Source organism: Giraffa tippelskirchi, chromosome 10 (genome assembly GCF_054371585.1).
Source record: "Giraffa tippelskirchi isolate mGirTip1 chromosome 10, T2T-mGirTip1v1.2.pri, whole genome shotgun sequence".
Taxonomy (NCBI): Eukaryota; Metazoa; Chordata; class Mammalia; order Artiodactyla; family Giraffidae; genus Giraffa; species Giraffa tippelskirchi.
In genome coordinates this window covers 18,936,450-18,963,796 of record NC_137284.1, presented here as the reverse complement: position 1 = coordinate 18,963,796, position 27,347 = coordinate 18,936,450, and positions in this window count along the sequence as shown.

Sequence of the window (27,347 nt, the reverse complement as noted above, 5' to 3'; positions counted from 1 at the left end):
GCATGATAAGGTAAGAAAACAGTGCCTGTGCATACAGAACTATTATTTACCAGTGTCAAAAATAACGATCACATTTGCATAACTGTGGTGCTAGATGACAATTTCTCCCTCAAAACTGCTTCTGTGGCAGAAAATGCTTTGACCGATATGAAATGTGGCATGTTGGTATTTTTTTTAACCCTTACATGATGGAACGGGACCTTTTGGGATGTGATGTTTCAGCACTGATTTGGAAAACAAGCTACCCAAGAAAACAATGTGAAATGCTTCCTTGATTATGTTTACTTTGGGGACATAGGGTGTTGTCTTGTGTAAGCCAATGGCCTCCACAGTGGGTTGGGGGCACCCCAGGAAATCATCCACTACTTTGGAGCACAGGAAAAAAGTGCTTCATTTCTTAATTCTATATCGCCTATTTTACAGATATATTTTTGAATGCATATAATACGTCAAAGCTGGAGTACATGTGTATAATTTATGTAGAAATGTATATATTTTAGGTATATGCTAAAATTTTACTGATAGGGGCCAGGGATAAAAGAAAAATCTTTGGCAATGGCTAGTAGACAACATATCATCTACGGTGCTAGCTGGGAGGATGACTTGCTTTTAAAGAGAATTTTCTAGAAGGAAGAGCTCTATGTACAAATATACTGTTAGAGAAGTTACATCTATGACATAAAGAAACCTGACTATAACAATTGCACATAAATATATCTAACATATTTTATCCCTTTCTATCCAGACAATAACAAGATAAGCTTTTCTGAAATACAGTTATTGATACATTTAAAAGAGATCCAATTTTCTTTGGGGTAAGGAAATTTGTTGTTGTTGTTCAGTCACTCAGTCAAGTCCAACTCTTTGCGACCCCATGGTCTGCAGCACGCCAGGCTTCCCTGTCCTTCACTCTCTCCCGGAATTTGCTCAAATTCATGTCTGTTGAGTCGCTGATGCCAGCTAGAATAAGATGTGCTGGGATGTTTGCAGAGAAAAATGGTCAAAATGGAGGAGAAGTGGGAAATACATAATGCCAGCTAAGCAAGCCCAAACGTAAGCCTAGAGTCCAAAGGCACCCTATCCAGCCTTTGGACTCTCTACACAGACAAACCCAGGACTCCCTACACAGACAGAAGGACTCTGAGATTTCCCATGCAACTGGTTTTTATTTAGCACACTTCACCTTATTCCCAAGAACCTTCTGCTCTTGTTGCCCCTCTGCTGCTGCTGCTAAGTCGCTTCAGTCGTGTCCAACTCTGTGCGACCCCGTAGATGGCAGCCCACCAGGCTCTGCCGTCCCTGGGATTCTCCAGGCAAGAACACTGGAGTGGGTTGCCATTTCCTTCTCCAGTGCACGAAAGTGAAAAGTGAAAGTGAAATCGCTCAATCGTGTCTGACTCTTAGCGACCCCATGGACTGCAGCCTACCAGGCTTCTCCGTCCATGGGATTTTCCAGGCAAGAGTACTGGAGTGGGGTGCCATTGCCTTCTCCGGTTGCCTCTCTACTGGATGACAAATGTTTACTAGGTGTTTAAGATGTGTCAGGCATGTTTCTGCTCCATCTGAGATTCTCCCTTCCTCCCTCCTCTTTGGCTGGGAGTCAACCATAGGTCTCCACTCTGGAGTTTGGGGAGGCTGCCAACTCATGGCTCCTATTTATTGTTCACTGCTTCCATACTGAGAACTCCAGACCATCAAATACATTTATTTCAACAGGAGGACAGGAGAAGCTCTCAGAGAGGGTGGGAGCCTTCCATGCCCAGCCCTTCTGCACCACCCTCACTCCTGCCTTGTAGCTGCTCCGTCACAGAGTTTCATTCTAGGGTGTTCTTTTTTTCTTGATGTAAACAATTTTGAAGTCTTTACTGAATTTGTTACAATATTGCTTCTGTTTTATGTTTTGGTTTTTTTGGCCAGGAGGCATGTGGGATCTTAGCTCCCCAATCAGGAATCAAACCCATGTCCCCTGCATTGGAAGGAGAAATCTTAATCACTGGACCCCCAGGGAAGTCCCTCTAGTGTTCTTACAGCTTGCATTTCTGCGGACCATCGACATCTATTTCATTCATGTTTGAGATCCTTCTTTATGTTCTATCTTGAGCTTGATGCTGGAGGGATCCAAAGGGGCACATAAGGGTCCTTCCCTGGTCTCACTGACTTGCAACATAGTTGGAGGGAGCAGCCACAAACCCAAGGCCACACAGGATAATCACAGAGCAAGACACACCCACAACGATGCAGCACCACACCCACTAGTGCTAGTGCTCCATTCAGGGTCTGCTAGGAGTTGGGAGGCCATTGGATTTATTTGTGCGGGGGGTTGTATTAGGTCTTCATTGTGGCATGTGGGGGCTTCCCTAGTTGCAGCACACAGGCTTAGTTGCCCTGTGGCATATGGGATCTTAATTCCCTGACCAGGGATCGAATCCATGTCCCCTCCATCAGAAGGCAGATTCTTAATCACTGCACCACCAGGCAAGTCCCAAGGCCTTTGTGATGTTCTGGAATAAGTTTAGGACTTGACATCATTGATCATTATTCCAGTCTTAGCTTCATCACTTATCAGCTGCATGGCCTTTGGCAAACTACCTCTGCATGTCAGCAAGACAATAGGAAGGATATGACCAACTGATAGAATTGCCTTGAGAATTAAATGAAATTGTGGCTGTGGAAATGCTTTATAAGCTGGAACGTACCATGTGCGTTTTAGGACTTAAAGGAGGGTGGGCTTCCCCGGTGGCGCGGTTGGTAAAGAATCTGCCTGCCAATGCAGGAGACACAAGAGATGTGGGTTTGACCCCTGGGTCAGGAAGATCTCCTGGAGGAGGAAATGGCCACCCACTCCAGTATTCTTGCCTGGAGCATTCCATGGACAGAGGAGCCTGGAGGGCTACAGTCCATGGGGCTGCAAAGACACAACTGAGTGCATGCGCGCACACACACACACGCGCGCGCACACACACACACTCACACACAGACATTAAAGGAGGGTGGTCACTCTGGTTTAGGGTGCTTAGGAAGGTGGCTGTTCTCTTGTCCATGTTCACCTTCTGGGACAACAAATACTACTTACCATACATGGAGTAAGAAGCTGAAGGTCAGTTTGCCTACATATTCCTTGATGCTGAACCATAGGGGTTGTATGGGATGGGCATGGAGGTGGTCCACTTCCTCCAACTTCCTCTCTTCTTTTGAAGAATCTGCTAGGACTTGTTATCCCTGTCCTGACCAGTCTGAGAAGAATGGAAACTCTGGGTGGAAACCGAGTTGACAGGGGCTCGGGGTCATGCACAGCCTAAATAAAGGAAGAGGGATAGCAGTCAGCTTGTCAGATCCCAGGCGCTCTGCCCAGGCCAAGGCTACTGGCAGCCCTGCCTGAGGCTGGCTGCTGGGGGACTGTGGTGGACTGGCCTCTCGAGAGAGTTTCTTACCCATCCAAACTTGCAGGGATGGCGATTTGCTTCTGGTCACCAGCAGAGGGCAGTGTCCAGAGTCTATTCCTCCTGCCTCCCGCAGACTAAGACGACCTCCGTCTCACCCTCTGATCCTTCCTCCTTCAAGGCGAGGTTATCAGTTGACAGTGCATTGTATATGCCCTGAAGTGTCAAGATCAGCAATTGGGAAGAGGATTTAGGAAGCACATGCAAGCCTAACTCACAAAGCAGATTATATGGTTATGCTGTTATTACTTTGGGACGTAGTTACTCTTGATGCTAACTAATCTTGTGAAAATGTAATTACTGTGTAGTCTCCATATATTCGAGGTAGAACGGTGGGCACCCCACTCAGCCCCTGGGGATTGCAGCTGAGTTATGATCTCTGCTGTTTCTTCTTGGTTTTATCTTCTTTCCTATAAAATCTCTTAGGGAGCCTCCCCAGGAGGTTGCCCCCTGCTTTCCATCTCATTTTCTGATATCTAGCTGTGAATCTCCCATAATTGAATTTAGTCTGGGTCTCCTGGTTGTTCCTCTTGGCTTACTTGCCATTCATCTGGGGCTGCCTCACAGCAGGACCCCTCCCTCAGCTCGGGGAGCGGGTTGCATTTGGTGGCCAAAGCAGATGCATAAGTTTCGTTAGAAGTAATCTCACAAAAATTACTAGAGGTCCTTTTTTCATTTGTTTGTTTTCCACTGTGCTACACGCACGTTCAGTCACTCAGTTGTTTCTGACTCTTTGAGACCCCATGAACCGTAGCCCACCAGGCTCCTCTGTCTGTGGGGTTTTCCAAGCAAGAATACTGGACAGAGTTGCCATTTCCTCCTTCAAGGGATCCTCCTGACCCAGGGATTGAACCTTCATCTCTTGCATCTCCTGCACTGGCAGGCAGATTCTTTACCACTGAGCCTTTTTTCTTTTTTCAAATTAGATGTCCTTTACTATCTATTCTGCTCTGCTTTTTTAGCTACTACTAAAGAACACCCTAAATATCAGTAGAAAGCAAGGCTGCCCAGAATAAATCCACATTCCCCATCCTTCCTTGCAGCTATGTGATCAACTCCTGGCCAACTGGACGTAAGCAGAAGGGATGTGTACAACTTCTGGATTAAAAGAAATAGATAAGTGCTTCCCTTCTGTTTCTCCCCTTCCCATTGACTGGAATCGAGGCACGACAGTGGGAGCTGGAGCAGCCACTGGAGACCACACATAGAGTTATGCTTGTGACCACAGAGAAATGAACGCTCTTGCGGTTGTTGAGTCTTTGTTATGTGACCCTCAACAGAAACCTTTGCTATGGAGACTTTCCATGGGGAACCCAGGAGTGGGGGCTCCTGTGTTGTTCTCCTCTGTCAATCTGCCAGGCAGACTCCCTGCAGGTAAAAGCTAAGTCGGAGCTGGGGACCAACTCTGCAGAATTTGGGGCCCTCTTTTCCACCAGTCCCTTCCAACCCACTCTTGGCCCCCAGTTCCTCCTTTGTTTTTTTGGTTGTGGCTGACAGCTCTGGAGATACATTCTCAGACGTCAATCATACTCAGGGCTGCTGGCATTGACGCTGGAGAGCAAGGCAAGGTAGGAGGAGGGGGACAGGGACCCAGGAGCCCCGTCCTGACTCCCAGGCACCTTCCTCTCATTGTCTGGCAGAGAGGAATGAATGCTGGGCAGGGGTCGAGAGCCCATTCTGGCTCCGTCACTAACCAGCTGTGTGATTTTGAACCACTCTCCTCCTTCTGGAGCCAAATAGGGGAGTTAGGCTGGATGCTGGCTGGAATTCCTTGCAGCTTGGCATTCTGTGATGTGACAACTCCATAACCAGCCTTGTGGCTGGGGTGCTGAAAGCAAGCGACCCCAGGAAGGTCCACGTCTGTGCTGAGGGTGGGGCAGAGTGGCTCTGCTCGTTTCTCACCATTTGCTGAGACCTGAACGGTGCTCTTGGTGGAGTGAGGGGAAGGAGAGGGCATGGTAGTGCAGAGGGCAAGAAGCATCGGAAAGGTGACAGCTGATCAGGACCTTCTCTTGAGGGGTCTAGTCTCTCTAGAGCCACAGGACACAGGCATGGAATCTCTGAGAACAGTCTAATAAGTGACTCAAGAAGTGTGCCCCTGAGGAGGGGCCGGAGCACAGGCGGGGCTTGGGGGGAGGTGAGCAGGGTGCCGCCAGCACAGGACTGAAGCCTGCCTGCCCCTGTACTTGCTGTATGACCTTAAACGAGTTTCCAGGCTTTGGAGCCTCAGTTTCCTCACCTGTCAGGTCAGGATGATGGAAGCAGCCCCCACACACGTGGGGCCGCGGACCCACAGTAGGTGCCCAGTGAATTCCGTGTCTCCACCTCCCTCCCTTTCCTCTCTGAAAACATCAGACTCTAATTAACGATCACACTTAGTTTCCAGCCGACATTCCAACTCTCCTGGCTTCTGCCCCCGGAATCTTTCCTCTTTTCCTGTATCTTTTTCTTTTCCCGTACAACTCTGCACAGTCCTCCCCTACCTCTTTCCCCAGCAAAGCTCTCCCAGCCTCCTTCTTTGTAGAGAGCAAGGAAAGGTGGGGCTACATGGATGCCCAGTGATATTTCAGAAGCTTTAATTAAGGGGAAGATTATGCATGCCATTTGAGTTTGATAAAGGATTCAGATCAGGATGAATAAAATGCTAACTCGTCCCCCTCACCCCCCATCTAACCCACTCACCCGCATACCCTGGGGCAAAATGAAACATAACTCAGTTTCTCCAGGAAAGGCATCCGACAGTAGGTCATTGTGGTCACCAGGTTGACAGCAGCAGCGCGACAGCCTCAGCAAGTATTTGTTCTGCCTGCCTCCTGCTTCTCACCACCTTCCTTAGCTAGACGTTGATGGAGATGTTTGCACTGTGCAAGCTACGGATGTCTGTCCTACAAATAGGCGGCACTGTGGCTTCAGGACTCTGATGCTCCCACTTTGCTCTCAGTAGAGACACATGTTCCAGGGGTGCAGAGGACCTTCCTCCCTCACATCTATCTCTGATGCCCAGCTCCTTCTCCGTGGCACTCTGCTGCCTCAAGAGGCTCTGGTCAACCCTCTGTGAGCCAATGATGACTGGACCTCCATCCTCAAAACAATTCCCCCCTCATTCCATGGGTCTCAGTTTATAAGATCTTGGTTACCACCTTCTCCTTCACTCTGGACCTGGAGGCCCTGAATACTGGGTTTATGTTATTTAACACACAAGTGGAACATCATATCCAGCTGCTTGGGGCTTGAGCTGTCAGCTTCTGGGGCCCCGTGTGTAGGTGTGTGTGTGTGTGTGTGCACTAAGTTGCTTCAGTCATATCTGACTCTTTGCAACTCCATGGACTGTAGCCCACTAGGTTCCTCTGTCCATGGGATTCTTCAAACAAGAATACTGGAGTGGGTTGCCATGTCCTCCTCCAGGGGATCTCAAATGTGGCTATTCCATGGTCTGACTTCAGCACCCAAAGGGGCAGGTCCCCTTAAGACTGGGCCTTAGCCAAGAGCCCCACACTCCTGGATCATCCTCGCTGAACCATCAAAGTGTCTCTCCTGCCAATACTTCAGCTCTGTTTGTCAAGTGCAAGGGTTCCTTGCCATAGTTTGAGGAATTCTTGAGGTGTCATCAAATAGTATACAGGTGAAAAAGTAAGAGGTATCAGCTTAGAGACAGCACAAAGGGGAAATCATGACACCCTGGAGATGGAAGAAGGAAGCCTTTCATGAAAGATCAGAGTAGGTGACAAAAAGTACTTAGAGTCTCCCGAGCTTTGGTGCCCACAGATTGGTAACTCAGAAACCCTCAGTAGTCATCAGACACCCTGGGCCACCTGCAATCCATGGGTCTGCACACTCTTGTTCCTGGTGAGGTATCAGTTTCCCCAACGGGAGGCCATGATAATGGAACAACCTTCTAGGGCTGAAACCCTGAGAGTCTTGATTCAATGGTCAAGTCCATCTATGGAGTCATCTACTTACTAAAACCCCACAGAGTTAAGCCCCTGTGTTCCTTTCCTACTCTCATCCCAGTATTTCTCCTTTCCAGGCTAGCTCCCAATGGCAGAGAGCTCAGAGCAAAGGGATAGCCTGGACCATCATGCCTACATCCTCCCGAGGACCGGGAGCATCTCACAGTCGGCAGTCCATTGCTGCACCTGCTCTGTGGCCCCCAAGGGGCCCATGGCAGGCGGGTTCCCTCATCTCAGCTGTCCTCAGGGTATATTAGGCAGGGTTGTGGCTCCAGAATTCGGCTGTGGAACAAACAATGTTCTTACCGACAATTGCCGGCTCACCATTATTTACTTCTACAGTTATTATTATTATTTTTTAATCAAAGAAAGCCCTTTTCCATAGGACTTAGGGGAAATCCTTTTTTTTTTTAGAAGTTCTTTTTTTTTTTCTTTTTTTTTCACCAAAGAAAGCCCTTTTCCTTAGGGGAAGAGGGCGCTACTATCATTCTCTTCGCTGTTTCCCTTTAGTGAGGTCAAAGATCAGGGAAAGGGACCCAGGCAGTTTAGAAGCAGTGGCATAGCAACACAGTTGACCTCAGCAGGGAGAGTCAGGCAGGCACACCTCACTCCTCAGGGTGATTAATTGTTCCCAGTCCTGCCACCAGGCTGAGAGGTAAGGAAGTGACTAGTGCTAGATTCCTACTAGGTTTGAATTCACCAATTTTTTCCCAGTGAAAATTTTTTTTTTTTAAATTGCTACCTGGATAAGGAAGCACCCCACTTCCCCTTCCAGGCAAGCCCCATAATCCAGCACTCTGTAGTTTCCACTCAGTGCTATAGAAGCCACTGCCAGCAATCTGAGCTTGGCCACACTGGAAAGATGCTCTGGGTGGTGTAAACTCACCTCCTCGTTCTGATGTTTATTTCCAATTCCCATAACCCTTTGCATTCACCAGCCCTCCAGGGGTGTTATCTAGTGTCATTTCATTCGTAATGTTGTGAGTGGGTTAAAATGTCATCTCTGAGGATGTCTAACCCAAGTGGAGCCTCCCCCTCTCCCCACCTCCTCTCCTGTCTTCCTGGCCCTTGGTTGGCTGAGAACAGTAGGAGCCCATAACAGACAGCATGTCATCGGCTCCTGACAGCCTCGGTGCTGTAATATGGGCCTGCCAAACCCATTACAGTAATGACAGCATTGCAGAATTAGAACACTCACTCCTACATAGAGAGGAAGAAAAAAAAAAATGGGGAGAGAGGGGGCAGGGTTGAAATCTTGTGCTGTTTTGCCTTCTTTCTCTTTCCTCCTTTTAACATGTGGCATTATTTTTCTTTCACTTTCTTTTATTTCATTAAAAAGATAAACAAGGGACTTCCCTGGCAGTCCAGTGGTTAAGACTCTTTGATTCCACTGCAAGGGGTACAGGTTCAATCCCTGATCAGGGAACTAAGATCCCACATCTCATGGAGTGGCCAAAAAAAAAAGAAAAATAAGCATGAAACCATATATCCCTGCCTAATGACACATTTTTCGGGTTTTAGAGAATCACTGGGTCTCACGGAGGAGCCAGCAGTGTCATCTCAGGATCATTTCCCCAAATGGGGCCTATTCAAGGATGCTCTTTGCTGGGGCTTTTGTAATCTCAACAGGCACTTATGGAATTAACTTTCTGCCTTGGGCAGAGGAGAAGGGGTATTGCAGAAAATGATCATCTTTCTGATGGGGGATCATAAAGTGCTGTTGATAATTATGATGATTACAGTGATTTGCTTACAGTAAGTGGTCCCTAGGACTCCCCTATGGAGGTGAGAGAAAGAGATGGCTCCATCTGGCCTATGGGCAAACTGAGGCACGGAGAGCTGAGCCAAATCACTAGTTCTCTCTGGCTGTCAGGGACTGGTCCAGGCGCAAAGGAGGGGATTGAGGGGGTGGCTGCTCTGTGGGGAAGGGGAACTCTCAACATGAGATGTACAGGCTGGGTTAGCACAACAGAGACCTGCAAGACGCCAAGAGCTCCTGCTGAGCATGGATGTTCAGGAGCAAGCTAGAGGCCTGTTGGTGCAGGTGCGGGGTTTTTCAGAGAGGCTTCCCTCATGGCTCAGAGGGTAAAGAATTTGCCTGTGGTGCAGGAGACCGGGGTTCAGTCCCTGGGTGGGGGAGATCCCTGGAAAAAGGAATGGCTACCCACTCCAGTATTCTTGTCTGGAGAATTCCATGGACAGAGGAGCCTGGTGGGCTACTGTTCATGGGGTTGCAAAGAGTTGGACACGACTGAGCAGATACACACACAGGCTCAAATGGGGTGATGAAGGGAATTGCAGTAAAACTAGGACATCAGAAGAGACAGCAAGCCTAGGGATCAGTCTCCCTCTCTGTGTTTTATACCAGGCACCCAGCCCCAAGGGCAAAGGGCCTCATAGAAAGGCTGAGGGCATTTTCTGCCAAATCTGAAAATGCTGGGAGGGGGCTGGTGGCACCCTCAAGGCAAGAGGCAGAGCTCACATCCTTAGTGATTAGGCTGCAGAGACCTAGGGATGGGGGCGCTGAACTCTTGCCTTAGTTGTGGCCACTGAGTCTGCTTCTGGGACAGACCCAGTGAGCGTTAAGGTCAGGACTGTGGACAGAGTGCAGGGCAGCATGGATCAGTGGAAGGAGTCCTGAGTCCTGGCCCCGCTGCCTGTCAGCTGTAAGACCCACTGTCCATCTTCTTTAGGCCCACGTTTGACCATGAAGGGGGCTAATAACACACTGTGTAAGGTAACTGTGGGTACTGAATACATGAAGCCCTAGCCAGGTGCCCAGACATCATTGTGCTAGATATGTCAATTCCCTTCTTTTTACTCTTCTAAATGACCACCTCAGACATTCAGTTAGTCAACAGATACTTACTGAGAACCTGCCCTATGTTCAACCCAGTGCTAGAAGAATTTATGAGGAGAAACTTGCCCATGAAAACTCAGTAAAAGATGGACTATGTCGAGTTCTCTGTAAACAGTTCATGAATTGTGGTTGGCATTTTGGTGAGATAAGGTTCAGGCATGAGAAACTCTCAAAAGGCAATGTAGAGCAAGGGATAATCAAATGCTGAGTTGCCTGGCGAGAATGTTCATTTTCTAGTGTCCTCATCAGATACAGGATAGATGATCTGCATGACATCCAATGCCTAGTGGGGTCAGCTCCCTGAAAGTCTCTCCTCCTAACAGTTCCTCTATCAGCCTTGTCTGGCAACTATCATTCATTCATTTATTTATTCCATTCAGTCATCTACTCATCTATCCATCCATCCAACTATTCATCCACCCATTCATCCATTCGTCTATTCATCTATCCACCCATCTATCCATGTATCCATCTAGTCATCCATCCATCCATCCAGCAATCTATTCATCCATGTATCCATGTATCCATCCATCCATTCCAGCCATCTTTTCACCCATCCATCCATCTATTCATCCATCCATCCATCTATTCATCCATCCATCCATCTATTCATCCATCCATCCATCCATTCATCTATTCATCTATCCATCCATTCATCCATCCATGTATCCATCTATTCATCCATCCATCCATCCATCCATGTATCCATCTATTCATCCATCCATCCACTCATCCATCCATCCATCCATCCATTCATCCATCCATCCATCTATTCATCCATCCATTCATCTATTCATCCATCCATCCATCCATCCATCCATCTATTCATCTATTCATCCATCCATCCATCTATTCAACCATCCATCCATCTATTCATCCATCTATTCATCTATCCATCCATCCATGTATCCGTCTATTCTTCCATCCATCCATGTATCCATCTATTCATCTATCCATCCAACAATCTATTCATCCATGTATCCATCTGTTCATCTATCCATCCATCTATTCATCCATCCATCCATCACTTATTCCACAAGTACTGAGGGCTTATTAGGTACAAGCACTGTGTACCCTCATGTCTGGGATGCATGTGAGTCGGTCAGCATGCTGAGGATCTTATGAACTTATGGTTCGGTGTGTGTAGAAGAGACCAACAATAGAAAGTAAAGAAATAAGATAGGTTCAGGGAACTTCCCTGGTGGTCCAGTGGTTAAGACTCTGGGCCCCCAATGCAAGGGGCCCAGGTTTGACCCCTTGTCAGGGAACTAGATCCTGCACACCACAATTAAGAGATCCCACATGTCACAAGACTTGGCACAGTCAAACAAATAAATACATAAGATAGATTCAAACAGTGAGAGATACACAGGAGGAAGTAAAAATAGGGTAATGAGTGACTGGAGGTCGGTTGGAAGAGTATGATGGATGGGGTGGGCAGAGTGGGACTCTTCATGGGCTGGTGTGACATTTGAGTTGGGACTTGAATATGAGCGTTCTTTCTCTGAAATGGGGGAGGGGGTATGGCGCTAAGAAAAGAGAATCCCAGGCAAATGGAACAGCAAGTGCAAAGATCCTGAGGCACGAATGAGCTGGTTATCCACCAGAAACAGAAGGAAGGCTGCTGCGGCTGGAGCTTGATGAAGCTGGGGGCAAGAGGACCCAGCAAAAGTCTGAGCAGAAGGTGGAGACCAGAATTTGAGCAGGCCATGGCGTGCTTTCTCTGTGCGTGGGAACAAGTGAAGCATTTTAAGCAAGGAAATAACAAAATCCCATTCATGTTTCAAAATCTTTAAAAATAATTAATACTCATAGCTTCCAAAACACACACTTCTGTGGGACATGGCCGTTGCTCTGTACAGGCTATCTTCTGGGATTGCCTTTTGTCTTGTTTATCTGTCAGTTGAGGCTTTAAGATCTCATTCAGGTATAGCTTCCTTTGTGAAGCCTTCTTTGACCTTCCGGCTGGCCCTATCTCCTGTCAATCACTCCCTTTTCTTACTCCGATCCTTCATACACACCTCTAATATTGCACGAAATCTAATACATTGCCATTACCTGCTTACATGTGTTTCCCCGAGCAAAGGACCCAGAACCTGGCAGGGGCTTAATAGATTCGACTGGGGCCAGCAGTCAGGGTAGGCTCTGTGGAAGGAACTTTTGAAGGATGGATAGAATTTTGATAGATGATCAAGAGGCCAGAGTCACACAAATCCTACAATATCTGCTCAAGTCAACATGAGTCATGACTGAAAGATACTGACATCAAGAGGGGAGCCCAAAGCAACTATACCCCAATAAAAAAAGAAAGATGGGGAGCCCACCCCAGTGAAACCCATGTGAGCTTCTCCTCTCTCTAATGTAATGCCAGTTCAGGCAGCTGATGAAAATGATAGATGTTGACTTGCATATGATATTCAAGTACTTTGCATATTTCCATTCACATTGAAATGCAAGGACAGACTCCTCAGTCCCCTGGTTCCTTCCTTCTTTCATTTAGCAACTCTTAATTAAATGTTTCCTGAATATCCTGCTTGATCCTTGTCCTGTGAAGGATAAGGAACTAGAAATTTGTCTCTGGTGAGCTCACATAGGATGGACGGCTCACAGGGAAGAGGCGGAAGAACATGAGTTCCCATCTGGGGTTCTGGAATCAGAAGATGTGGGTTTCAAAACTGATGAACTGTGTGATCTTAGGCTACTGGCTTAACTTCCTTCAGCCTTGGTTCCTCATTTATAAAGTGAGGTTACAACTAACAATTCAGAACTAGTCAGGTTGACTTGACAGAATGTGGGGCATATAGCTAGGACTCTGTGGGTATCAGATGTCTTGTTTTTGCTTTTTTGTTGTTGTTTCATCCACTGAAGAATTGATGCTTTGGGATTATGGTGCTGAAGAAGACTCTTGAGAGTCCCTGCGACTACAAGGAGATCAAACCAGTCAATCCTAAAGGAAATCAACCCTGAGTATTCAGTGGAAGGACTGAGGCTGAAGCTGAAGCTCCAGTACTTTGGCCATCTGATGCAAAGAGCCGACTCATTGCAAAAGACCTTGATGCTGGGAAAGACTGAGGAGAAGGAAAAGGGGGCAATAGAGGATAAGATGGTTGGATGGCATCACTGACTCAAGGGACATGAGTTTGAGCAAACTCTGGTAGATGGTGAAGGACAGGGAAGCCTGGCATGCTGCAGTTTATGGGGTCACAAAGAGTCGGACACAACTTAGCAACTCAACAACACAGTCAATTAACAATGTGAGAGTTTCAGGCAAATAGCGAAGAAGGCACTCAGCCATACATTGGAGAAGAATGTATCCAGTCTTCTCCAAACTCCCCTCCCATCCAGGCTGCCACATAACATTGAGCAGTTCCCTGTGCTATACAGTAGGTCCTCGTTGCTTATCGATTTTAAATATAGCAGTGTGTCCATGTTCATTCCAAACTCCCTAAGTATCTACTCCCGTGGGTAACAGTTTACTGTTCTTTCCACATCTCTCTATGGGAGAATTTGCAGAAACCATTAAAAACCCCTGGGTAGGACTTCCCTGGTGGCCTAGTGGTTAAGAATCTGCCTGCCAATGCAGGGGACATGGGCTTGATCTCTGGTCTGGGAAGATACCACATGCCACAGGGCATCTAAGCCTGTGTGTCACAACTACTGAGCCTGCGCACCACAACGAAGCGTAGCCCCCGCTCACTGCAACTAGAGAAAGCCCGAGCAGCAGTGAAGACCCTGCACAGTCAAAAATAACACAGAGAAATACTTAATTAAATAAAACCTCCTGGTTAGACTCTGCAGACAGGTCCAACTTTTTTCTTTCCCACATTTCAAGCCTCAGAGTTGAGATGGCTGCAGCTCACCCTGGGTTTCCCAAATGGCACTAGTGGTAAAGAATCTGCCTGCCAATGCAGGAGATGTAAAGTGATGTGGGTTCGATCCGTGGGTCGGGAAGGAACCCTGCAGGAGGGCATGGCAACCCACTCCAGTATTCTTGCCTGAGGAATTCCTTGGACAGAGGAGCCTGGCAGCCTACAGTCTATGGGGTCGCAAGGAGTTGTACATGACTGAAGCGACTAACGTACACACTCCTTGGAACAGTGACGGAGCCAGCACCTAGGAGTTGGGTGTGGGGTGGAGCCTGTCTGCTGCACGTTGGTCAGGGTCCGCCCTCCTCTGCTGCTCTGGTTGTGAGCAGAACCCAGCCATCTGCCTTCTTTCTCTTCTCTTGCCTTAAACATATCCCAGAGAGGTCATAAATTGATTCACCTGCCTCCAACCTACAGACACCCAACGGAGCCTTCTGGTTTTCTCCCAAGACTTCTGACCCTTCCCTGCCACTCAGCCCCTTTCTCTTCCTGTCCCTCCAGTCCCAGCAGCACTGGGGTCAGCGAGTGGGTTGCAAGAGCTCAGACATGAGGTTCAGTGTGTGATTCATTTGCGCCAGGGGATTCTGAATAGATAATAATCGTCTGCAAATGGCAATTAACAAAATCTTTTAAAAAGTGCCTTGATGGTTCTAAAATGGAAGGCGAAACATATCATGCTTCTTGTTGCAAGTGGTTTCGGGGGTGGCTGGTGATGCACAGGCTTTGAAGGAGATGATTTCTACCCAGTCATGCCCAACAAGAGAGGCTACCTGTAATTTCATGCCCCCTCCCCGGGACTCTCCCTCAAGACAGCCTTTGAGGAAGACTGACTTTGGCTTCTTCCTGAAGCCCTTGCCTGGGCTCCACGTCTCCCCACAGGCAAGCACGGGAGTTGACAAGTGACACCACTGGAAGGTGGACAAACAAACCAAAATCTGCTACCAAGCGATACAGACCAAGTCTTACAGGAGCTGCTCTGCACTCACTCCTGTTACCTCTGTCCTTCCTAACCTACCTGTCGAGAAAAGACATTCCATCCCTTCACGCTATTATTTTTTTAACAGATGAGGAAACTGAGGTTTAGACTCGACTGAGGCCATTTGGCAGAAATATTTGAACTTGCAGCACCTGGTTAGGGAGCCATGCTCCTTCTCACGCTACAGCACTCCCTGAACTTCTCCCCACCGAGTATTTAAACTGCTATTCATCCTCCATCTGACTCTGCTGTAGACTTTCACTAGGGCAGGGAGTCACTGTCTTTCCTATTGGGCTGCATTGTATTGCCAGGCTCTATCTTGGTGCCTGTGGGCAGTTAGGAAAAACACGCTGAATGAATGACTGGCTTCCTCTGTGGCCATGAATCATTAGAAATGACCAGTGTAAGAACATCTGGCCACCAGTTAACATATTTATTTAAAAAAAAATTCAGGTGAAGAAATGGATTTGGTGTAAGCTAATTCAGCCTGCTGTTGTTCAGTCACTAAGTCATGTCTGACTCTTTAGGACCCCATGGACTGCAGACACGCCAGGTTCCTCTGTCCTTCACTGTCTCCTGGAGTTTGATCAGATTCATGTCCACAGAGTCAGTGATGCTATCTAGCCTTCTCATTCTCTGCCACCACCTTCTCCTTTTGCTGTCAATCTTTCCCAGCGTCAGGGTCTTTTCCAGTGAGTCGACTCTTCCCATCAGGTGGCCAAAGTATTGGAGCTTCAGCTTCAGCATCAGTCCCTTCAATAAATATTCAGTGTTGATTTCCTTTAGGATTGACTCATTTGATCTTGCAGTCCAAGGGACTTTCAAGAGTCTTCTCCAACCCCACAGTTCCAGCGTTAGCATCCATCAATAGAAAACATCAATAGTGTCCATTTTGCTAATTAGATCCTAATATCCTCAGACATAGTCCTGCCTCCATAAACCCCTTCTTCTCCACTGCTTCCTGCCTTAGGGTGGTGACTAGGGGATAATCTTAGGGATCCATGATCTCCCCACCTGCCTAGAGAGCAGGGTGGATCCAGTTGGCAGGTTCCGTGGGCAGACAGACCCAGTGCGTCTCTCACTGATGGAAAGTCTTATCTATTCCAGACTCCAAATCACTCGGGGGAGGTCTGATGAAGTCCCCAACTGTTATTTGGGAGGAAAGAGGTGCTGCAAATTAGAAATGAAACAGCAGTAGAATTTGGGATACAGGGTTCAGGAAGGATGCTAAATTCCTTCCTCATATCATTTTTTTGGAGGAGCAGACCCTCAAACTCAAGGCTGCTAAGATGGTTTTTGGAATAGAGAGCAACAGAGAGTATGTGTACAGGTTAGACACCAACCTAGGCACCCTTCCCAGCAGGGATGGCTTGGAATTTGGAATTTCAGGAAGAGGAAGGAAGAATTTGAGGAAGAGGTTTTGGAGGAGGAAGCTTCAGCCACAGGGTGGGAGGGCTGGGTGAGCAGTAGGACGGTAGGAAGAAGCAAAGGGAATGGCAAGATGCTAGCTGATATGTTTCCAGTGGCACCTACCTCGTCCTTTGCACACACTGCCCCACCCTGTCCTCACTGCTGTAGCCTAAGATCCTCTGGAGAGGCCAGGCCTGCATTTTTCAGAGTATCCACAGATCACCCCAGATGACATCACCTGGGGGCTCCTTAATCACATGGCCTCCTGGAAATGCGGTCATGGTGTTTCCAGCCTCCTGTCCTAGGGGTGTTTCTTCCTAGGTCCCAAGTAGCTATTTTCTCCCTGAGTAGGCTTTAGGACCCAGGCCCCCAATGTCCAGGCCACATCTAACAAATCCAAGTCTTCACAGATGTGCTGGGAAACTGCTCTCTTGAAAGGTCCCCAGGTGATTTCCATGAACATTAGAACCAGGCCACTGAGCTAAGGCACATCCTGAGGTTTCGTGATTGGCAGTAAGCTGGGGAGGGGGGCACACTGTGGCATCATTTGACGGCATCATTGATCTTGTGCAAACCGCTAAGAATAGCTTTGGTTCTCTAAAAACTTCCAACAGGGAAAGGACAGTCAGTGTCTCGTTTACCAGAACTGCTAGTCTCCTAAAATACTGGAAATGAAGGAATCTTCCAACTCACTGCAGTTCAATCGCTTAATTTTACAGGACAGTGATGGTTAATTTCATGTGTCAACTGATCTCCGTGCCCACATATGCAGTTAAACATATCCTGGTTGTTTCTCTGAAGGTGCTTTTTGGATTTTGCATTGAAGTCGGTGGACTTGGAGTAAAGTCTATTGTCCTTCAATGGGCTCCACTTGTGGGTGGGCTTCATCTAATCCTCTGAAGGCCTGAACAGAACGAACACTGATCTCCCCTGAGCAAGAGGGCATCCTGGTGGCAGATGGCCTTCAGACTCAGACTGTAGCTCTGCTCTGGGTGTCCGGCCCAGTCTACACTGCAGGCTTTAGACTTGCCAGCCCCACAGTCGAGTGAGCAAGTCCCTAAAATCAATCTCTCTCTCTCTCTCTATGTATATATATATACACACATACACACACATGAGTATATGTATAACACACACACACACAGACACATATATATAACATATATATATACACACATTCTGTTGGTTCTGTTTCTCTGGGGAACTCTAATTCAAGGCCCAGTGAGGTATGAGAACTAACCCTGGGTCTAGAGCTTAGGTCACTGCAGAGACATGAGTAATGCAGACAATGCACAATCCTTCTTGTCCTGAGAGCACTGGCTACACTGTATGTGTTTCCTGTGAGCTCCTTGGAGCCGGGGACCCACATGCCTTATCCATCGCTCATGTCGCCGTCCCTGACACTGAACCTGGAAGACAGTAAGTACTGAACGAGTGATTGAAGGAAAGCAAAAAACCTTCCCTGAGTCTCAATTATTTGGATACTTATGGAGACTACGCAGGAGGCAGGGCACAGACTGGTCCCCTGTTTACCCTCTATCTGCTGCAGAGATAGGGCTTCCCAGATGGCATGAGTGCTAAAGAACCCACCTGCCAATGCAGGAGATGCAAGAGACGCAGGTTTGATCCCTGGGTTGGGAGGATCCCCTGGAGGAGGGCATGGTAACCCACTGCAGTCAGTATTCTTCCCTGGAGAATCCCACGCAAGAGGAGTCTGGCGGGCTACAGTCCATGGGGTCACAATGGACTCACAAAAGAGTCAGACACAACTGAGTGACTGAGCAAACATGCATGCATACATACACACTGCCCCCTAGATACTTTGGCAGATAGGCACAAGGTTGGGGCGAGGGTGTAGGTCCTGTGACAGGTTGGAAGAAATGATGGGGATCCCAGGGGTAACAGAGTGAACACCGATGCCTGGAAGGAAAGAGGGAAGGGAACGGGAGGGAAGCCCCTTGTAGCAAATGGCTTTTCCGTGGCCCACACTCTGCTAGGGACTCATGTACTGGCTCTGGCATGGAATCATCAGGTCATTTAAATTAATGAAGAAGGGGTAGAGAGTAGAGATGGAGGTTAGGGACAAGGGCCCTAACCCAGAAGGGAAACAGGCCCCAGGAAGAACCACTTCGTGTGCAGGAGGAGGGAGACAGAAGTTGGAATTCATGCCTGTGGCCATCTCCATCACCTCCCGCTGGAACCCAGAGGATGGGCACTGGGTGCTGGGCAGCAGGCTGGGGCCTCTGTGGTCTTGAGATGGGCTTTGCCCTCAGACACGCAGGTGGGCAGGAAGTGGCCTGGTTTGGCTTCAGTTACAGAATTTTGCTTTGGTCATCAGCTCTCTGGGCTACCCGTATCTGAGACACCACATGTGCCCTCACCCAAGCTTAATGCAGCATGTGTGTGTGCAGCGTGTAAACAGAGGGGCAGACAGTGGTGTGGGCTGCACCCTTCACCCCCCACCCTGCATCTGCATGACCTGTGACCCCCCACCCCTCAGGGCGGAGACAGAATGGGGCTCCTGTCAAGTGCTTTCAGCTCCAGTTGGAAAAATTCTCCCTTGGACAGCCCAGCCCTTGGGCTGGGTTGGTTCCTCAAGGGCAGGACTCTCTCAGAGATGCTGACCCATCTTCCAAGCCAACTGGATCTGCACGCTTGTTGGAAACCAAGCTGACAGCTGAAAAGACCCTGATGCTGGGAAAGATTGAGAGCAGGAGGAGAAGGGGATGACAGAGGATGAGATGGCTGGATGGCATCATCAACTCAATGGACGTGAGTTTGTGCAAACTCTAGGATGGAGTGATGGACAGGGAAGCGTGGAGTGCTACAGTCCTTGGAGTCGCAGAGTCGGACATGACTGAGCAACTGAACAACAACAACAACATGTCAAGGTGCCCTCCTGCTCCTGGCTGTTCTGAACAAGTCCTGGATGCTGTCTATGAGCTGCCCCACCCAACAGCACCCCAGGATGGACCCCCTCTGCACCCCAGGACTCCCAAATGTGGTTTATCTTAATAAAATCATAACGGAGTTTCCCGTTATGCTATTGATAACCGATTGTCCACTAGGCTTGATTGTCTCTAAGCAGTTGGGGTAAACAACGGATACCCAACTCCCTTGGTAGGAGAGCAGCTCCTCATTCTTAGAAATCACTGCGTTCACCTCCCTGTTGTTCTGTCAAAGAATATGCAAGCCGTGGGAGGTAGGCAGAAGGAGCTGTTTGCCAGATGCGCTCACTTAAGGAGTCCATCGATTTAAAAATTCAGATGGATGCGCTGGAAGTGGGTTCCCGACAGCAAAATGGAATTCTCCCTGGTCCCACTGCGTTAAGCATCAAGTTACAGATCTTCCCCAGCAGCATGGACACTTCCAACAAAGCCAGCTTTGTGCGGGCAATGTAGGTAGTGGGGGCGCCATGACCCAGGGGGCCATCTTGACTCCCTGGGAGATAAATATGAGTCCTAGACCAGCGCCTGCGACCACCATGCTCCTCCTCCCCAGCTTCCCAACCAGCTAAGCGAGTTTGCATAGCCTGGTCAGGCCCTGTCTGCCTGGCTTTCCAGATCACTGAGGAAGCCAGAGCCTGTCTCTTCTCTCAGGTCCTCAAGGCCTGTCTGTTCTTATGCTTGGTGCATAGTAAGTGCTCAGGAAACATTTCCCAGTAAAAACTGCCTTTCATGGACCAGGTGCTGGAAAATACCTTATGTATGTGATTTTTTTTTGGTATTGGTCTTGGCAATGGTTCCCCCTCTCTTCTATTTTTTTAAAAGTTGAAATACAGTTGATTTACATTGTTATGTTCATTTCTGGCATACATCAAAGTGATTTAGTTGTGTACACACACACACACACACACACACACACACACACACACACACACACATGGCTTCCCAGGTGGCACAGTGGTCAAGAATCTGTCTGCAATGCAGGAGACACAGATTTGACCCCTGGGTCGGGAGGATCCCTTGGAGAAGGAAATGGCAACCTACTCCAGCATTCTTGCCTAGGAAATCCCATGGACAGAGTAGCCTGGTGGGATACAGTCCATGGGGTTTTGAAGAGTCAGACTCAACTGAGCAAACACACACACACACACAATCTATCTATATACATATATATACACACATATGTGTGTGTACGCATATATATATATATATATATTCTTTTTCAAATTCTTTTCCATTGTAGGTTATTATAAGATATTGAATATATCAAGAGTTAAATTTTATTTTTAAATCTAACACAGATCTTGGAGGGAGAAATGCTATTATTTGCATTTTGTAGATGAGGGAGTAAGCTGGGATTTGAATTTGCTTCTTCTCAAGCCAAGTCTGTGGCTCCTCACATCACATTGACCATGCTTCTGCTCTTTACCTAAAGAACTTGGAGAAAGAAGCTGCCTGGGGGCTCCTGACTCCTGTGGCTGGGGAGAGGTGGAGGGGAGCTGAGCCTGGGGGGGCCACAGCCCTTCCGGACAGGGAGGGGCCAGGCTCCGAAGGGGAGGGGCCAGGGTCCATAGTGGGAGGGGCCATGCTCCGAGGGGGAGGGGCCAGGGTCTGGAGGCAGCATGGTGGGAGTCTGGGCAGCTTCCCCAGTCAGGTCTGGCTCAGTCCTTGTGGAGCACCCTTCACCTTGGGGGCTTCCTGAGTCTCTGCCTGCTCTGCTGGGGCCTGGCCTCGGGAAACCAGTCCAGCCTCATCTGCAGGGGATTCCCTCCCACGTCCTCTGCTCCCTGAACGCCCGCATAGGCACGAGTGAAGAGCATGGGGTAGGAAAGGAGTGTTTCAGACAGAGCTTCCTGAGGGGCTGGGCAGCGAGCATGGAGAGAGGCAGAGATATGGGTTTCGGGTCCTTGTTCTGACCATCTTCAGCCAGTGATGAAACCTCTCAGAACCTCAATTTCCCGATAGTAGAATAAAGACACTGCCACCTACTTCCTGGGGTGGTTGGGGAGTCAAACAAGATGATGAACAAGTGCTAGAAAAATGCCTCTCGGGCTTCTCTGGTGGCTCAGTGGTAAAGAATTCACCAGCCAACACAGGAGACGGGGGTTAGATCCCTGGGTTGGGAAGATCCCCTGAAGAAGGAAATGGCAACCCACTCCAGTATTCTTGCCTGGAAAATCCCAGGGACAGAGGAGCCTGGCAGGCTACAGTCCATGGGATTGCGAAAGAGTTGGGCTACGACTAAGCGACTGAACAACAAGAGCAATGCCTCTCAGCAGACACACAGGGCTGCAGGACACTGGCAGCAGGACCAGGTGGACCTTGCATCCCACACCAAGTGGGCAAACACGAGGGTGAATCTCGGTCTCTTGAGAGAGACCAAGTCCTTTTCTAGAAACAGTTCTAGCTTGAACCACTGCAGGACATCTTTCCAAAGTGTGGGGACTTTGGCATCAGAGAAGTCGACTATTTTAAACTTCACAGTCGTTCAAAGAGAACAGAGGAGATGGTCTAGTGGAGGTCCTTTTTCTTTCACCGAGTCCCCTTCCTGCCTTCTTCACTACAGAGAGCATTTTTCAGAGCAGCCCTGGGTGATGGGGCCTCCCACCCAGCCAGCAGTGGCCAGCTTTCACGGCAATGCCCTGAGCAGTTCCCGGAAGCCCAGGAGAGTGATGACCATGTGAGGACTTTGTGAGGTCCTAGAAACTTGGCACCATAGATGCTCCATAGATGTCTTGTGAGACACCAGCATGGCCACCTGTGAGTGGTGCACGCGTGTGTGCTAAGTTGCTTCAGTCGTGTCCAACTCCTTGTGACTGTAGCCCACCAGGCTCCTCTGTCCCTGGGGCTCTCCAGGTAAGAATACTGCAATGTGTTGTCATGCCTTCCTCCAGGGGATCTTCTCACACCTCTTATGTCTCCTGCATTGGCAGGCGGATTCTTTACCACAGGCGCCACCTGGGAAGCCCCTGTGAGCAGTACCAAACCCCAAATGTCAAGAGATAAGCTGTCCAGGGATCTGGCGTGGAATTGCCAGCTGGACCGCGGTACAGGAAAGCTCAGGATTCAGCTCGCACCCTGCAGCCTGTTGCTGGGTATCATTGGAGTTGTACAGGCATCCTCCGCAACCTGAGGGGCAGAAACAGGGCTTCTCCCCATGTCCCCTGATCCCACAGCACAGTGTAGAGCGTGGTAAGTGTGTAGAGGGGGAGTCCAGTAAACCTGAATGAACCACGACCACCATAGCCACAGGCATTTGCTTCCTTCTATTTCCACTCTCCGGATGAAGGCCCAACAATGAAGTGACCTTTCTGAGGTTCCATGACTGGGGATCCAGTGGTTCTTACCCTGGGGAGATTTATTTCTCCCAGAGGACATTTGGCAACATCTGGAGACATTAATTAATCAACTAGTTAATTTAAAAAATTGATTAGTTAATTAATTAGGCTGCACTGGGTCTTAGTTGTGGCATGTGGGATATAGTTCCCTGACCGGGATCGAACCTGGGCCCCCTGCATTGATTGGGAGTGCAGAGTTGTAGCCACTGGGCCACCAGGGAAAGTATCTGGAGACAGTTTTGATTATCACGACTGGAGAGAGGCTACTGCTTCTAAAAAGTGGAAGCCAGAGATGCTGTAAACATCCTCCAAAACACAGGCACGGCACAGTGGGCTCCCCTTCCCCATCCAAAATTCTCCAGCCACAGGGAGGGAGGTGGAAGGGGGGTTCTGGAAGGGGAAAACATGTACACCCATGGTGGATTCATGTCAATGTATGACAAAACAAATACAATATTGCAAAGTTAAAAAATAGAAAATAAAATAATTTAAATAAAAAAAATAAAACAAAATTCTCCAGCCCCAAAGGTCAACAGTCCTGAGGTCAAGAAGCCTGGGTTAGAGGTAAAGAGAACAGTGTGTTTCAAGTCACCAAGTGCTTAAAGGGCCTGCAAGGTGGAGAGGACAATAATCATTCAGGTGAGAGGCAGGATGTGAGGTTAATGAAGGCAACAGTGGAAGATGAGACTGGAAAGATAGGTTGGAGGCAGAGAAAGGTCTTAGATAGCAAATGACAAAGTTTTGCCTCATAGACGAGAAAACCGGATGTACTGAATGGCCAGACTAGAGCTGGTTTCCCATGTAGTCCTCTGTCCACCCACCATTGCTGCCTCTTTCCTAATCAAGACAAGACAAGAGGAGAGGCGTGGAGGCCTGAACAGCAGTCACACAGTTCAAGTCACTTTTTAATCACCTACAGGACTCATCTGTGAGCCCACCAAATGCTGTCAACACTTTCATCACTGTTTTCCCTACTGTACCATGTTATAACTATTTATCTATTAACCAATTTCCCTGTTAAACTATAAGCTCCTTGAGGACAGGAATCATGCTTAATTATTCCTGTATCTTTGGTACCTTCCATGATGCCTAGAAACAATAGGTACATAAAGCAGGATAGCTGCATAAATGAAGCAACAGGAGAGGGTAAGTTGACTTTCTGCGTGGTTGTTAGGACTGTGATAGGCTTCCTTATTCCTGTTGTCTTTTTCTCCTTATCTTTTTGGCTGCATTGGGTCTTTGTTGCAGTGCATGGGCTTCTCTCTAGTTGCAGTGCATGGGCTTAGTTGCCCTGTGGCATGTGAGCTCTTAGTTCCCTGACCAGGGATTGAACCTGCATCTCCTACATTGGAAGACAGATTCTTAACCACTGGACCACCAGGGAAGTCCCTCTTTTTTTAAATATAAGAAATACATGGAAACATGTATATGCTACTCTAGCTTGGAAACATATACACTACAATATGTAAAATAAATGGCCAGGGAATCTGCTGTATGACTCAAGGGAGCTCAAACCGGTGCTCTCTGACAACCTAGAGGGGTGGGATGGGGTGGGAGGTGGAAAGGAGGCTCATAAGGGAGGGGACATATGTATTACCTATGGCTGATTAGTGTTGATGTATGGCAGAAACCAATACAATATGTAAAACAATTATCCTTTAATTAAAACTAAATAAATTAAAAAAATAAATACATGCCCATTGTACAAATAAATGAAAAAAACTATAGACTACCCAAAAGAATAAAATAATAATGATCCAACCCCTATGGTTCCCTATCCAGAGATAAATACATTAACATTTCAGTAGATATCATGGCATCCTTTCTAGGGTTATGTATTCATGAGATTCACATGCACATATTTTTTTTAATTAAAATGGAATCACACTATATATGTTGCTCTGTAGCTTGCTTCTTCACTTAAAAATATATTGAAAACTAGTGCAAGAGCATGCCAGGGAATCTGTCTTAAAGTTGTGTTTGCATAGCAATCAACCGTTTTTATTTAGACTGCCTCTTTGAAGAGGGGTAAATCTGTGTGAACATCTTTCCATGTCCATGAATATACTTCCACGGCACCAAAAGACTGCAAACTACATGACCGTACAGTTGTGCTATAACATATTAAACCAGGCCTCAATCATTGCAATTTGAATGGCTTTTATATTTCTGTTATGACAACAATGCTGCAATAAATATCCTGTTAGCTAAATCTTCGCATGCATCCCTCATTTTTTCCCTTAGTTTGAATTTCTAGAATAGAAATCGCTGGAACAAAAATTGCCTGTTTTACAACTTTTGAAAAGTAGGACCATGCTGCTTTCCAGAAAGGTTGTGCCCACATTCATGCCTACGAGCGATGCATGCAAAATGCCACGTTAGCTCTTCTTGAACAAAAGCTATCACGTCATCCATGTAAACACCAAGACAAGCTCTTTCAATCCCATCTATAGCATTTTGGTGCAGAGGAGCTGTCATTCTTATTATTTTATAGTCTACCGGTTGTGTGCTCAGTTTTGGTGTGATGAGCTATGCAGTTGTGTACACGCTTCTGAACACACATATGAGGTAACATGAAAGAAAGCATCCAGCCTAATACCTAGGACACAACAGAAACTTGACAAATGTTCCTGCCACCTCTGTCCATCATCACGGCTATGGGTATAGGCTTTATCATCTCTTATCTGAAAGGTTGTCTCCAGCCACCTGTCCTGGAAACCTACAAGCCAATCTACACATCTGCCATAGTGATTCATCAAAAATGCAAGACAGACCATGTGATTCTCTTGCTTAAATGTCTTCAGTTGCTCCCTATGGTCCACATACTGAAGTCCGGACTCCATGGCAGGGCTTGAAAAGTTTCTTGACCTGGCCCTGAAGCCCTGCGGCTTCATCTCCCATGGGTCTCCTACCCTTGCTTGTGTTCCAGACATGCTCCACTAGTGGGTCTCTCAACAGGATTTGACCTTTTATTCCTCTGCACCTGGAAACAGGGCTATTCTCTCTTCCTAAAATACATTTATTTCCTTTATGACACTGTTTGTTTGCAGAACTGTTTCCTGGGAAACCTAGGTTAACTCTTTTTCTCTCTACCCCACCTAGATGATAATATCCTCTCCTGTAGTCCAAGAAAATCTTGCCCAATCACTACTTATAAGATCTCCTTTTGTATTTATAATTGTCACTTTCATGTATATCTCCAATACTTTGGATACCTGATGTGAAGCACTGACTCATTGGAAAAGACCCTGATGCTGGGAAAGATTGAAGGCAGGAGAAGAAGGGAATGACAGAGGATGAGATGGTTGGATGGCATCACCGACTCAATGGACATGAATTTGAGTAAACTCCGGGAGTTGACGATGGACAAGGAGGCCTAGTGTGCTGCAGTCCATGTGATCGCAGAGTCAGACATGACTCTGAGAGACTGAACTGAACTGAACTGTGTATCTCACCAACTGGACTGTTAAGAATCAGAATCTTATTTTACTTTAGGTTAATATTCTCAACATTTGATATCAAACTTAGCAGACCGTAGATGCCTAATAAATGCTTCTTTTTTAGAAAAATATTTGTTTATTTATTTGGCTGTGCCAGGTCTTAGTTGAAGTATGTGGAATCTTCAGTTGCAACGTGTGGGATCTAGTTCCCTGACCAGAGGTGAATCCAGGCCCCCTGCATTGGGAGCCTGGAGTCTTAGCCACCAAACCACCAGGGAAGTCCCAATAAATACTTCTTGAATGAATGTACGAATAAAACGATTATGTCTTTCCATACTATTTTATTTCCTTCCTCCAATCTGTCCATCTACACGGCTCCATCCAAAATAGTCTACTATAGTCACCAACTAGAGTCATGACACTCTACTAGTCAGATTCATTTCATGAACTGATGATACACGGTATACTCCCTTCTTCGGACCAAGCAGAAATGACAGGACCAAGTGCTCTGCCAGCATCTGTACCTTCAGGAGGAGATGCTAGAAGGGATGAAGAGAACAAGCTCTAATTCTATCACCAGAGGCAGGGTTGGAGGGGGAGCTGGGCTGAACCTGGCTTCACCCACCGATAACGGGAAGCCCCAAGTTGTGTGTGGAAGGGAGGATGGAATGTCTGAGACTAGAAACAGGAGTCCCAGCGGAGGGAAGAGATGGTGGAGGATTAGGAGAGGGAAGATAGGCAGGAAACACAGAGAGAGGGACAAGGAGGGTTTCATATTCAAAGAAAAACAGGAAAGGACAGCAGATGAGAAGGAAAAAAAAATGAGGAAGCAGAACGAACTCAAAGCTAGAGTGGGTGTGTGCACCGTGATTGTGTAAGAACAGTGTCTTCTGCGGAACACACTTGAGAAGTGCAGTGCGGGAGAGAGCCTCAGCTTTTTACTCAATGTAATTAATTACTCTGTGGCTTTAAATAAAAACCTGCTATTCGTGGGGAAGCCTGACAGGGTTTCTTTTAACTTAATGTTTGCTGAACCATCCCTTCTATCTCACTTACCTGATGTGGAACATATGCTGGGATCAGAATGACAGAGGATAAATCACCAGATTTGCTTGGCTTCTT